The sequence below is a fragment of the Sceloporus occidentalis genome, unplaced genomic scaffold (assembly GCF_023333645.1).
Source record: "Sceloporus occidentalis isolate IW3139 unplaced genomic scaffold, rSceOcc1.0.p SCAF_1, whole genome shotgun sequence".
NCBI lineage: Eukaryota > Metazoa > Chordata > Lepidosauria > Squamata > Phrynosomatidae > Sceloporus > Sceloporus occidentalis.
The window spans coordinates 309,819,283-309,831,721 of NW_028316981.1; the positions used below are offsets into that span (position 1 = coordinate 309,819,283).

General features: G+C 44.2%; 1 protein-coding gene across 2 annotated transcripts in view; it reads right to left on the bottom strand.

The window, feature by feature from the left end:
* The window catches only part of SETBP1 (SET binding protein 1), a 355,994-nt gene extending 344,522 nt beyond the window's left edge, over positions 1–11,472 (bottom strand). Inside the window, exon 1 of one of the 2 annotated variants that reach the window (XM_089497879.1) lies at positions 11,044–11,472. The gene's annotated coding sequence lies outside the window, so the exon portion shown is untranslated. Of the gene's footprint in view, positions 1–8,276; positions 8,356–11,043 lie in introns of those variants that run through there. The other variant, XM_089497888.1, reaches the window with a different exon arrangement.
* Positions 11,473–12,439: the final 967 nt, after the last annotated feature.

The window sequence follows — 12,439 nt, forward strand, 5'->3', positions numbered from 1 at the left end:
TATTTTACCCCCAGTATTTCTCTAAATTTTTGAAATCAGCTTTCGTAAAGTCTAGAATACATGACTGACTATGCCTGGTTTCTCCTTTCGACTGTATAACAAGCTGCAGGAGAACATGGTCACTTCCACCTAAGGATCCCACCACTTGCACCCCATTAACCAGTTCATCTCTTGTTGCCACTTTTGGACAAGGCAAATGAGGAATTTGCTAGACCTTGAGGATTTGGCTAAGTTTGACTTCCAGAAAATATCAGGGTAGTTGAAGTCGCCCATTACTACTACATCTCTCCTTTCTGAGTGTGTGGTCATCTGTTCTAGAAAGGCATCATCCAATTCCTCCATCTGACTTGGGGGTCTGTAGTAGACTCCCACCATAGCATCCTTGTTGTTTCCCTCCCCTTTAATTTTTATCCAGACACTCTCTTCCTGGCTTACAGGATTAATGTCCTGGATCTCTTCACTGGTGTAAATGTCCCTGACATATAATGCTGTTCCGCCTCCTTTCCTGTTTGGCCTGTTTATCTTTAAAAGGTTATACCCCTGTATTCCTACATTCCAATCATGAGACTCATCCCACCAGGTTTCAGTGATGTCTATTATATCATATTTGCCTTGTTGTGCTAGGAGTTCAAGTTCATCTTGCTTATTTCCCATGCTCTGCGCATTAGTGTACAGACATCTAGGACCATGTGTCCCCTTTACTTGCTGCCTGTGCAAGTTTTTTTGCCTTCCACTTTTGGGTCTTTGCACTGTTTGCCTTGTTCTCTCCATGACAGTTTGACTGTTTTCTCCAGCCCTTTTGCCTTCCAGAATACTGTCTCCCTCCCCCACATAACTCAGTTTAAAGCCCTCCTGATCAAATTCTTGAGACTGTTGGCAAAAACATTTCTGCCATCTGGTGTGAGATGTAACCCATCCCTTGCCAGCAGTCCCCCTTCATGGAACCGCAGCCCATGATCTAAAAATCCAAATCGTTCCTGGTGGCACCATCTGCAGAGCCAGTTATTCACCTCTGCTATTTTCCTCTCCCTTCCTGGACCATGCCCTTCAACTGGAAGATGAGATGAGATGACAACCTGTGCATCAATCTCTTTCAGTTTCCTCCCCAGAGTCTCATAATCCCTTATGATATTCTGAAAGCTGTGCCTTGCAGTATCATTGGTTCCCACATGGACCAAAAGGAAGGCGTAATTATCAGTAGGCTTGACCAGTCTTGTCAGCCTGTCTGTCACATCATAGATTCTTGCCCCAGGGAGACAACCCACCTCCCAGGACATCTTGTCAGGCCCACAAACTACTGCTTCCATAGCACTCAGCAAGGAGTCCCTCACCACAACCACACACCTTCTCTGAGGCTTAGCAGCAGCTGTTCCCTCTGGTGGAACTCTCACGCTCCCCTGCTCTGTCCCTGAAGTCTGTCCCTGCTGCTGTTCCTCATCATCTCTGGTAATAGAGAGATATTCAAATTGATTCTGTAGTTGCAAGCTCACTGAACGATCCCTGGCTTCCCTATTTCTCTGTGTGACATTCCTCCAACCATCTGCCTCTGTTGTATGTGAAGTGACCTCCTCCTCCCCTCCTCCTCTCTGTGTGTTTCCCGTCCAGGACCGACTGGTCCATTCTGGTAAGGTAAACCTCTTACTCCCTATGATGCTGAAGTGTAGCTACGTGGGCCTCTACCTGCCGTACTTTCTCTTCTAAGAGAGCTACCAACTTGCACTTGGGGGAGGTGAAGTTCCCCACATCTGTAGGCAAGACGACAAACATTCCATGTGTTGCAGGTGACTGCAGCAGGTCCCTCAGTGTCCATACAGCTTCCAGAATCCTCCAGCAGCATGGCCACTTACCTTAGTGACTGGGGGATTCTAGGAGATGGAATTTCACTTCATATAGTCATGTACACTTCTCACCTTCCTCCCAGTACGGAACCCACAGTGACCCAAAATCTGAGTTAAAACAAAACACAGTCCAAAAAGCAGCTATGCTGAAAGCCCTGGAGAGTATCTGGTAGTTGGTTCTGATGACACTGAGAATGAAGGGCCAGCAATCTGACAGGCAGATGTGTCTCTCTCCCAAAATGTAGAGTAATATTGTTCTAAATCAAAGGTGGAAGGGGGGGGGGGATTGGTTGTTGAGATAGCCAGTAATGCTGATGCTTAGGATCACACCGACCCAGAACCATAGCAAAGAAAAATGCTGACAAGCAATGGTGAAGTTGGAACAAAGGTCTCAAAGGGGTGCATCTATACATTAGAAACCATGCAGTTTGACACCACTTTAACTGTCACTGGTCCATCCTGTGGAATTCTGGGATTTGTAGTTTGGTAAGGTACAAGGGCTCTCCAAGAGATGAAACTACAAATCCCCGGATTCCACAGGATAGACCCATGACAGGTAAAGTGGTGTCAAACTGCTTTATTCCTGCAGTTTGCATACATCCCAAGTTAACACATGGCTGTTACAGACAGCCAAAATAAAGCTGCTTCGAGTCACAGTGGAGCTATGGTGTTTCAATGATGCATGCGTCCTAAGAATCCAAAAGCCACACCAAAGCCACGCTCCAGTCGTTAGGGCTGGAGTGTGGCTTTGGTGCGGCTTCTGGACTCTTAGGACGCATGCATCATTGAAACACCATAGCTCCACTGTGACTCGAAGCAGCTTTATTTTGGCTGTCTGTAACAGGCCACAGTTATCTTGTTCTGTAATGCTGTAAAGAGAGAAATGCAGCCAATCTTTCTCCCTTTACCTTGGTTGGGAGCCTATGCTGTCCACCTAATCCTCACTTTCCAGCTGTGGAGAGCCAAACAACATAGTGGAACTGCTGCCTCTAAGACTCTGGCCTTGGTTAATCTGGCTGGAACAAATGGTGGTGGGGCAGGCCAGAGCTTCCCCTTCTTTGGGTGTGAAAGGAACTGGGTTTCTCCTCTTGACCCAACAGCTGAAAACTGGCCCCTTCTATCAAATGCACAAAGGAAGGCTCATTTCTGGAAGTGATCCAGGGCTCCCACCATGCTCCTCTGCCTTGGGCAAGGAAGCTTTTAGCATCTTTAGGTAATCAAAAAAGTTTAAAAAATGAAAACAGTTCCTCCCATTATCCTTTTGATAAAGCTACAGTTTTCTACCTGCTTTGAAATCCCAGGATCTGGATCACTCTTGGAACTTCTTCATCAAACTGTATCTGGCTGTGAAAAGTTTTCCAACCCCCTTTTTACGCCAAAGCTGGCTTTTTAAAAGCATTATCGTCACCAGCACCACCATCATTATAATCAAAACTATTTCCAACCTAATTCCTAATTTGTTGTTGTTGGGTGCCTTCAAGTTGTTTCTGATTTATGGTGACCTGACTGTGACTCTGGAGGCCAGGGTTTGATTTGGATGACCTTGGGCAAGTTGCATATTCTCAGCCTCAGGGGAAGGCAATGGCAGAACTCCTCTGAAGAAATCTTGCCAAGAAAAATCCATGATAGAGTCACCATAAGTCAGAAACAACTTGAAGGCACACAACACAAAGCAAACCTATCATGGGATTTTCTGGAGCTGAGAGTGTATGACTCACCCAAGGTCACTCAGTGGGTTTCATGACAGAGTGGTGAATTGAACTCTGGTCTCTAGGGTATTAGTCCAATACTCAAATCATTACACCATGCTGACTTTTCTGGTTTCTAAAAATGAATGCTTATTCTCAACTGTTCAATAGGGTTGCCAGTTCAGGATCATTCCAGGCCCTGAGGTTTCCAGGCCAAAACCTAAGACTTAGGGACAGCCCTGGCAGTGTCATAAAGTGAGATGCACAGTTGCTCAAAGCTTGTCATTCAAACACACACAATTTTCTTATTTGAAAATTAAAACAGAAACCCTAGCTAGAGGGATTATTCCCAGATCAAGGTGAATTGATGGGATTATTCCTTCTCACCTATTTAGTGAGAGGGAATAAGGAACATTTAATCTAGTTTACTTGTTTCTAGCCAGAAAGTGGATGCAGAGCAGAGTGGAAGGTGATCCCTGGTGCCGTAACAACTTAGGAGGAAACTAACTTAAGTAACTGTATGGCCTACCTGGAGAATCTTGGCAAGTTGCCGCAAGAAATCACGGAAGCCTTGTAAAATTGTAGCAAGCTGCTGCTCTAGATTTGCAAACCACGCTTTCATCATGTCTGGAGCTGAGCCCATCAAAACTAGAGAATGTACACACTCGTGTCCTGCTTGGAAATGACCCACAAAAACTGGAGGCTCAGAGATCTGGCAAGCCTACTTCCACAAAATGATTCCACAGTCAAATCAGCTAGCACCAGAGCTCTTGACCACCCTTAGGGAAGAAAAACTTTCCTGCCAAACTGGAAGGGATCAAATTACCCTCCCTGAAACACACAAGCAAGAAGACCAGTAAGGTCAACACTGTTCGCCTGGCACTCTGCAGATGTACATATAAGGAAAAGCCCCCATCCCAAAGAGAGACATGGCTCACTTGCTCTGCTGCTTACAATGCCACAGAGAAGGAAGCCACTTGCCCCCACGGCTGGACTTGTTTACCTCTTCCAGTTAATGAAACACCTCTGCTTTGGCAATAGAAAGGAAGAGGGAGAGAGAGGGAAGGAGGGAAGAAAAATATGGTTTGCATATGCTTTCCCTCTCTTGGAGTTATCTCCCCCACCTCCACCACCTGCCTCTGAGATTAGCCTAGGCTACCATTGGCCCTTTGCTACTACATGTATAGTCACCCCTCCACATTTGCAGCTTTGACTTTTGCAGCTTTGCTTATTTGCAGTTTTAATACTGTATATACTCATGTATAAGTCTAGAAATTTGGGTCAAAAAATTGACCCAAAAAACCTGAGTCAACTTATCCACGAGTCAATGTAGGTACTGTATCTTAACTTATTTAAAAGAAGGAACCATCTCCTGGTGAAAAGCAAGAGTATAATATGTGAAGCACCAAAACCTTCTACTATCTCATCCCTCCAGTCTTAAAAGTAAGCACAAAGAGTTATGTCTGCTGGACTTTTCTAAGTTCTTTGACATTGTTTTGCTTTGCTTTATCCTTTAGGTCATTTGCGATATGCCCCTAAATTTTACCCTCAACCTATCCCTAATTTGGGCCTCAAAGCTTGCCCTTGACTTATACATGAGGTCAACTTATAGTCGAGTATATATGGTATGTTCTCTCAAGGAATGTCTAGGTCCTCCAGTGCAACTCTGCCAGATGCTGACCAAAGAACTGTGCTGGAGAACCTAAAAGTTCCTAGAGAAAACACTCCCCTGGGCATTTGTAGGTCCATCATGATTCTGTGGTCAAATTCTGGCAGATGTTGACCACAGAGTTGCACTGGAAGACCTGGAGATTCCTAGAGAGGTGTTCTCTTAGGTAAAAGTATAGTGTTTGTTTGTTTGTTTGTTTGTTTGTTTACAGTTTTCTACATTCGTGGGAATCCTTCACCCCTAACTCGAGTGAATGTGGAGGAACTACTGTATAAAGTTAGACAGAGATAGAGTGAGAGGGTGGAGATAAGGAGAGGGGAGATAGAGAGAGCAAAGTAGCAACCCAAGGACCAGGCATTTCTCCAAACACTGATTGCATCTCCACTACACAGTGATACTAGTTTAGTCCAATTTTAACCATCATGGCACCACCATCAGACAGAATCCTAGGATTTGCCATTTGATGAGTTACTCTGAACTCTCTGCTACAGAATCCATAAGCTATAGTTGTGAGAACTGTAAAGGCCTGGGTTGTGTGTGTTGTATGCCTTCAAGTTGTTTCTGACTTACAGTGATCCTAAGGTGAACTTATCCTGGGGTTTTTTTGTTTGTTTGTTTGTTTGTTTTTTGCAAGGTTTATTCAGAGGTGGTTTGCCATTGCCTTCCCCTGATGCTGAGAGTGTGTAACTTGCCCAAGGTCAAAAGGATACTTTTCCAGGCAGTGGTTAGTAGTCATCAGTCAGGTTTTTGTTGTTGCATGCCTTGAGTCATTTCCAACTTAGGGCAACCCAAAGGTGAACCTATCTTGGGCTTTTCTTGACAAGATTTGTTCACAGGAGGCTTGGCATTGCCTTCCCCTGAGGATGGAAGAATGTCACTTGTCACCCAGTGGGTTTCATGGCTGAGCTGGTAATCGAACCCTGATCTCCAGAGTCACAGTCCAACAGACAAACCACTATGCCACACTGGCTCTCCAAATGGCAAATCTCAGGATTCCTTAAGATGGAGCCCCATGTGGGATGAAACCATCCTAATAGTGCAGTGCAGATACAGTGTTGGAGTGTGCGTTCAGCACACACTTACAGCTGTCTGATGTCACATCAATCATCATGGTTCCAACATCCTTTAGAAGCCTTGCATGTGGTGGAGGTCTTCAATTCTCTGCTAAAGAGCTTTAGTCCAGTGGTTCTCAATCTTTTGTTTTGAATTTCAGTTTTGAACTTGAAGATTCCTATCAACTGGCCAAACTGGATGGTGCTTCTGGTAGCTGAACTCCCAAACACTTGGAAGCACAGAGAGAGAACCGCTGGCTTGGTCCACTCTTTGGAACTACAGTTGTGGAGCACTCAAGCAGAAAATTCTAAGGACTTCTGCAAACTACAAATCCTAGCATTCCATTGAATGAAGCCATGAAGATTAACATTAAACTACTATTATTGTATAGTGTAGATATCCTCTACAGAGCCAGCATGTTGAAGTCATTTGAGCGTAGGATTATGACTTGGAAACGAGGGTTCAAATCCTGGCTCACTCATGTAAACCCACTAATGACCTTGGGCAAGTCATGTTCTCTCAGTCTCAGAGGAGGGCAATAGCAAACCCCCACTGAATAACCTGCCAAGAAAACCCCATGAAAAGGTTGCCATAAGTCGGAATCAACTTGAAGGCACACAACAACAACAATATCCTCTTCCCCGAGTCAAAAGGCTAAGCAGTCTTTCTCAGAAATGTTGCCTTGTATCATTTGGGGGGGGGGGGGGGGGGGGCTTTCTTTATTTCTTTTCTCTGGACCCAATTCAGTTTCACATGATGGAAATCTATTGAGGAGGGACCCATATCCTACCAGAACATGGATCCTCTACAATTCCCTGCATCAGCAAAAGGGGAGTATCAGCTTCCATCATCCCCAAGATCCTGTTCTAGTTCGGTTAATTCCATGGGGGGGGGGGGGGAGATGGAGCAGCCCTTGAAGGTCACTAAAAGGAAAGAGGGTGGAGTACAGATCTTCAGCTCACCATCCTCCCTGCTAAAATCTACACAGATTAGACTCCTCCGGAAAACAATGTGATATTCCTTGAGCACCTTAACACCAGGATAACTTTTCAAAGGTGAGGACATTGGAAATGAGTCCTCGACTGTTGAAATGTTCCCTTCCACCTCTCTTGAAAGATGGAGCCGGGTTGATTAAAAACATCATTTGCACTTGACTGCAGATTCTCCTTCAGGCATGGAGGAAATGAGCATGGGAAGAAGGAAGGACAAACCACAAAGTATCAAAAAACAAAAAAACAAAAAAAACCTACCACGCAGCAACTGATCTGGCTTCCCCTTACCTTACCCTTGAAGGCCCTACGTATCTAGATTCCCTCGCTCCTCTGATATCCCTCTCTCTTCATTTGCAAAAAAACCAAACCCTAGATCCTCCAGTGTGTGTTGTGTATAGAAAAACCACTACTGCAGCATGCAATGTGAGTGATTTTGCAGCACAAGCCGCTATCTTTGCTCCTGGAGGAAAGAAGAAGACATAGGTGGGAGATGGTTCCTTATCAAGGAGTATGAATTTGAGGTTTGTTTGGGATGAAAGAAAGAAGAGATCTGTCATATTTCTCCCCAAAGCCTCCCACCCCAATGCTTTGGATGTTCTCTCCCCTCCCTCCCCCAGGCCAAGTGGCTTGTTTTACAAACAGGTTCGAACATGATCAGCTGTCGTGAAGCTACACGACACATAAACATGCACAGGGATTTAAAAAGCTACTTCAACCACAGCGGAGGCAAAATCCCTGCCTCCTCGGCACCATTTATTTGATTTCCCAAAACCACAAGTCCACCAATGGATCAGATCACCATCATGGATGGAGCTTGCTTTTGGGCCCAGAGGAAAAGGTGAGAAAAGAGACCACCACAATAAAAGGTCATAATGTCAAATTCCCAAGTTCATTGTCCTTTCTTAGGACAAGCAAAAAAGCCACACACACGTACCAAAAAAAAAAAAAAAAAAGGCAGATCTGTGGCCTGAGAAAGGAAGGACCGCACTGAAATGGCACCGCTTTTGCGAAAAGCACAAAAAAACCATGCACAAACCTGGAGAGAGGAATCCTTCTCGGCCTTTCTCCCTTCTAGGCATCTTTGCAAGGTTTCCAGCCAGAAGCTGGGTGTGTGTGTTTGTGATGTGTGTGTTTCAGACTAAGGAAAGGGAAGGTAACTGGAGGGTAATCCTGGATTTATTAGCCCTGGTGCTCTTAAGGAGGTTGACTCTGACACAACCAAAGGGAGGGAGGCTGTTGCAATGGAAAAGAAGCCCTGCATTGTTATTTCTCCATGCACAAGCATCACATACACACCAGCAAAGAAAGAATCCCCAGTGGCTGGAGGCGTCCTTTGGCCAATGTCAAAACAACCCTCCGAGACATGCCACCAAAGGCTCAGAGTGACAAGAAGTCCTCACCGCAAAGGAGGGCAGGGCCCGGCAAAATGGAGGACGTGCCAGAAAAAAGGGAGGACATGACCCGCTAAAAAACTAAATTAAAAAAACTCACAGAAGTAGAAATATAGAAATGTGTGAGAATATGGAAAATATTTTTTAAATAATAACAAAAATGTAAATCCAGGCTTCTTCCTCCTGCTGCCCAAAATGGGAAGACGTTTTGGAATCCTACCCGGAATGGAGGACACGTCCGGGGAAAAGAGGACACCGCCCCACCCACCCATCCCACCCCGATTTCTTTGCAACATGCACAAAATGATATGGAGGGATGAAAAAGGGCAAAAATGCAAGATTGAGAGAGAGAGAGAGAGAGAGAGAGAATCATAGAATAGAGTGATTCTATCTATCTATCTAATCTGTATTTTGGGCAACTATTGCATTATATATATGGCAGTAGATGATATATATATATATATATATATATATATAAAATCATAGATCATCTATCTAACTATAATCTGTATTTTGGGCATCTATTGCATTCTATATATAATGCAATACTATCTAACTATAATCTGCATTTGGGGCAACTATTGTGTTATATATACAGATTATAGTTAGATAGATTGTATTCTATGGTTATAATCTGTATTTTGGGTATCTATTGCATTATGCACAATCACATACACACAAGATCATAGAATAGAATGATTCTATTTGTCTAACTATAATCTGTACTTTGGCAATTACTGCATTATATATAAGAATGATTCTATCTATCTATCTATCTATTTATCTATCTATCTATCTATCTATCTATCTATCTATCTATCTATCTATCATCTGTAGTTTGGGCATGTATTGCATTATATAGATACATATATAAAGTGGAGGAAAGGACCTCATCCTTTGCCGTGCTTTCTCGCGTGGAAAAGCAGTCCAAGGGGAGGGCACTGGGACGGATCAAGGACAGCTCCCTCCTTCCTTCCTTCTTCCAGGAAAATGGCCGAGGGCGACCAGATCGTGGGCTGGGAAGCCAAGCAGGGCAAGCAGGGCAAGGGCTCCCGATCCACCTCCCCCAGGGCTTCCTCGGAGGCGAACCCCAGGCAGAGCCAGAGGGGCTTTTCCTCGCCAACGTCTCCTTCCTCAGAGGCCAGTCTGGGTTACTCGGGAGTAAATCCCTAGGCTCCTTGGTTTACCAAGCCAAAGGCACTAGATCTCCCCTCCAAAGACCTTCTCCCCAAGCTGGTTTCTAGTGCCAAGGGCTGCAGAGTCCTTACACAGGCTTCCTTGGGAGTAAAGGGAGGGGGCTTGCTTCTCAGTAAACCCACCCAGGATCGGGGCCCTTGGCAGCCAACTCCGGCCGGACCCTTGAAATCCAGGCCCACCCACCCCCACAAAATAATAATAATAATAATAATAATAATAATAATAATTTTCTTCTATTTCTTTCATTCATTTGTTTCTTCTTCTGTTTCCTCCTCCTTCTCTATTTGCTCATGTAGAGATTTCTTTTCTTTTCATTTTTTTTCGGGGAAGGTGTGTTTTCCCTGTAGGAACTGATCTCCTTTTTGGAGGTTGCTGAATAATAATAATAACAATAATAATAATTTATTCCTTCTATGTCTTCTATTTATTAATTTGCTTCTTCTTCTATTTCCACCTTCTATATATGCTCATGTAGGGAATTTTTTAGGGGTGTGTGTGTTTTCCTTATAGCAATTGATCTGCTTGGGGGGGAGGTTGAGTGTATAATAATAATAATTATTATACAGCAACACCCCCCCCCAAAAGGAGATCAATCCCTAGAGGGAAAACACCCCCCCCAAAAAAAAAAATAGCTACATGAGCAAATAGAGAAGGACGAAACAGAAGAAGAAACAAACAATCAATGGAAGAAATAGGAGAAATAAATTATTATTATTATTATTATTATTATTATTATTCAGCAACACCCCCCAAAGGAGATCAATTCCTACAGGGAAAACACACCTCCCCCCCAAAAAAAAATCCCTATAGGAGCAAATATAGAAGAAAGAGGAAACAGAAGTAGAAGCAAATAGATAAATAAATAGAATAAGTCGATGAATAAATAAAAAAGAGAGGGGGAGGGAAACAAACCAGTCCAAAAGGAATAACTAAGTAACGAAATCATAACAATCCGTCACAAGCCCTTTCCAAAAATAAATAAAGAAACCCAGCAGCAGCAAAGCTTCTTTCTTTTAAAACCTCTTTTTCCCCTCGCCACCAGGAAAAGGGAAAAGGAGAAAGCAGCAAATAAAATAAAAAGCAAATAAATTAAATTAATATAATATAATATAATATAATAATAAAATAAAAATATAAAAATAAAATCAACTTTGGCCCCAGCCTTGCAAAGGAGGGGACCCCCAAACCATCATCCCCTTCTCCTTCCACACTCACCCATCATCCCCTTCCTGCGCCTTGCCTTCGTCCTTTTTTTAGCGAGAGCAGAGTCCCTCCTTTTGACTCGCCTTCTCCAGGCTTTTGGAGTCCTCCTTTGCCTTTTCCAAAGCCAAAGGGAGGGAAGGAAGCAAGGGAAAAGAAGGAGAAGGAGGAGAGGAAAGGGGGGGGGGGGGAAGAATGAGAAAAAAGGGAAGATAGGGGGTCTGTGGGGGGCGTGGAGTTGGGGGGGAAGAAAGGGTGTGGATGAGGGGAAAGAGTAGGGGGAGGCGAAGGATGATGAGTCTTGGGGTGCTTTAGAGCCTCCTTGCCCCAAGCCTTGGCCAAAAGAGCCCCCGAAAGCCTGGCTCTGTCCTCTGCTGCTGCCAATGCTGCCTCTGCTGCCGCTGCTGCTGCTGTTTCTGTCGCGCGTTCGGATGCACGAAAGCCATGGCGCTGGGAAATGTCAGCCTTTGGAGGAAAGAGGGAGGGAGGGAAAGGAGGAGGAGGAGGAGGAGAGAAAGAAGGAGGGATGCTTGGAGGAGAGAGGCAGGCAGGCAGCCCACAAGGGGAGGGGGAGCTACAGCAAGAGCAGCACCCAAAGCAAAAGGAGGCCACATTTGAAGATCTGGGGTGACTTATGCCTTTGCTCTCCCCCCCCACCCGGGTGCAAAATGGCTCCTAATGATAACTAATATTGCTAATAATAATAATACTAATATAGAGGAGCCAGACAGAGGATCCAAAGGGACCAAGCAGGAAACAAAAAGAAAGCCAAATTTGAAGATCTGGGGTGGCTTATGCCTTTGCTCTCCCAACCCCAGGGGGCAGGATGGTGCCTAATAATAATAATAATAATAATAAACAGGAGCCAGCAATGGGATCCAAATGGACCCAGCAGGAAGCAAAAGAAGGCCAAATTTGTAGAGCTGGGGTGGGTTATGCCTTTGCTTTTCCACCCCCAGGATGCAAAATGGCTCCTAATGATACTAATATTGCTAATAATAATAATACTAATATACAGGAGCCAGACAAAAGGTCCAAATGGACCAAGCAGGAAGCAAAAGGAGGACAAATTTAAATATATGAGGTGGGTTATTCCTTTTCTTTCCCACCTCCCAGGGGGCAAGATGGTGTCTAATAATACTATTATTAATAATAATGATACTAATAAACAGGAGCCAGACAGAGAGCTGGAATGAAGCCCAAAATGGACCAAGGACAACCCAAATTTGTAGATTTGGGGCATGTTATTCCTTTTCTTACCCCCCCCCCCGTGCAAAATGGTGCCTAATGATACTAATATTGTTAATAATAATAATTATAAACAGGAGCCAGAAAAAGGATCCACCTGGACCAAAAGAAGGAATAATGATGAAAAATCTGGGGTGGGTTATTCCTTTTCTTCCCACCCCCA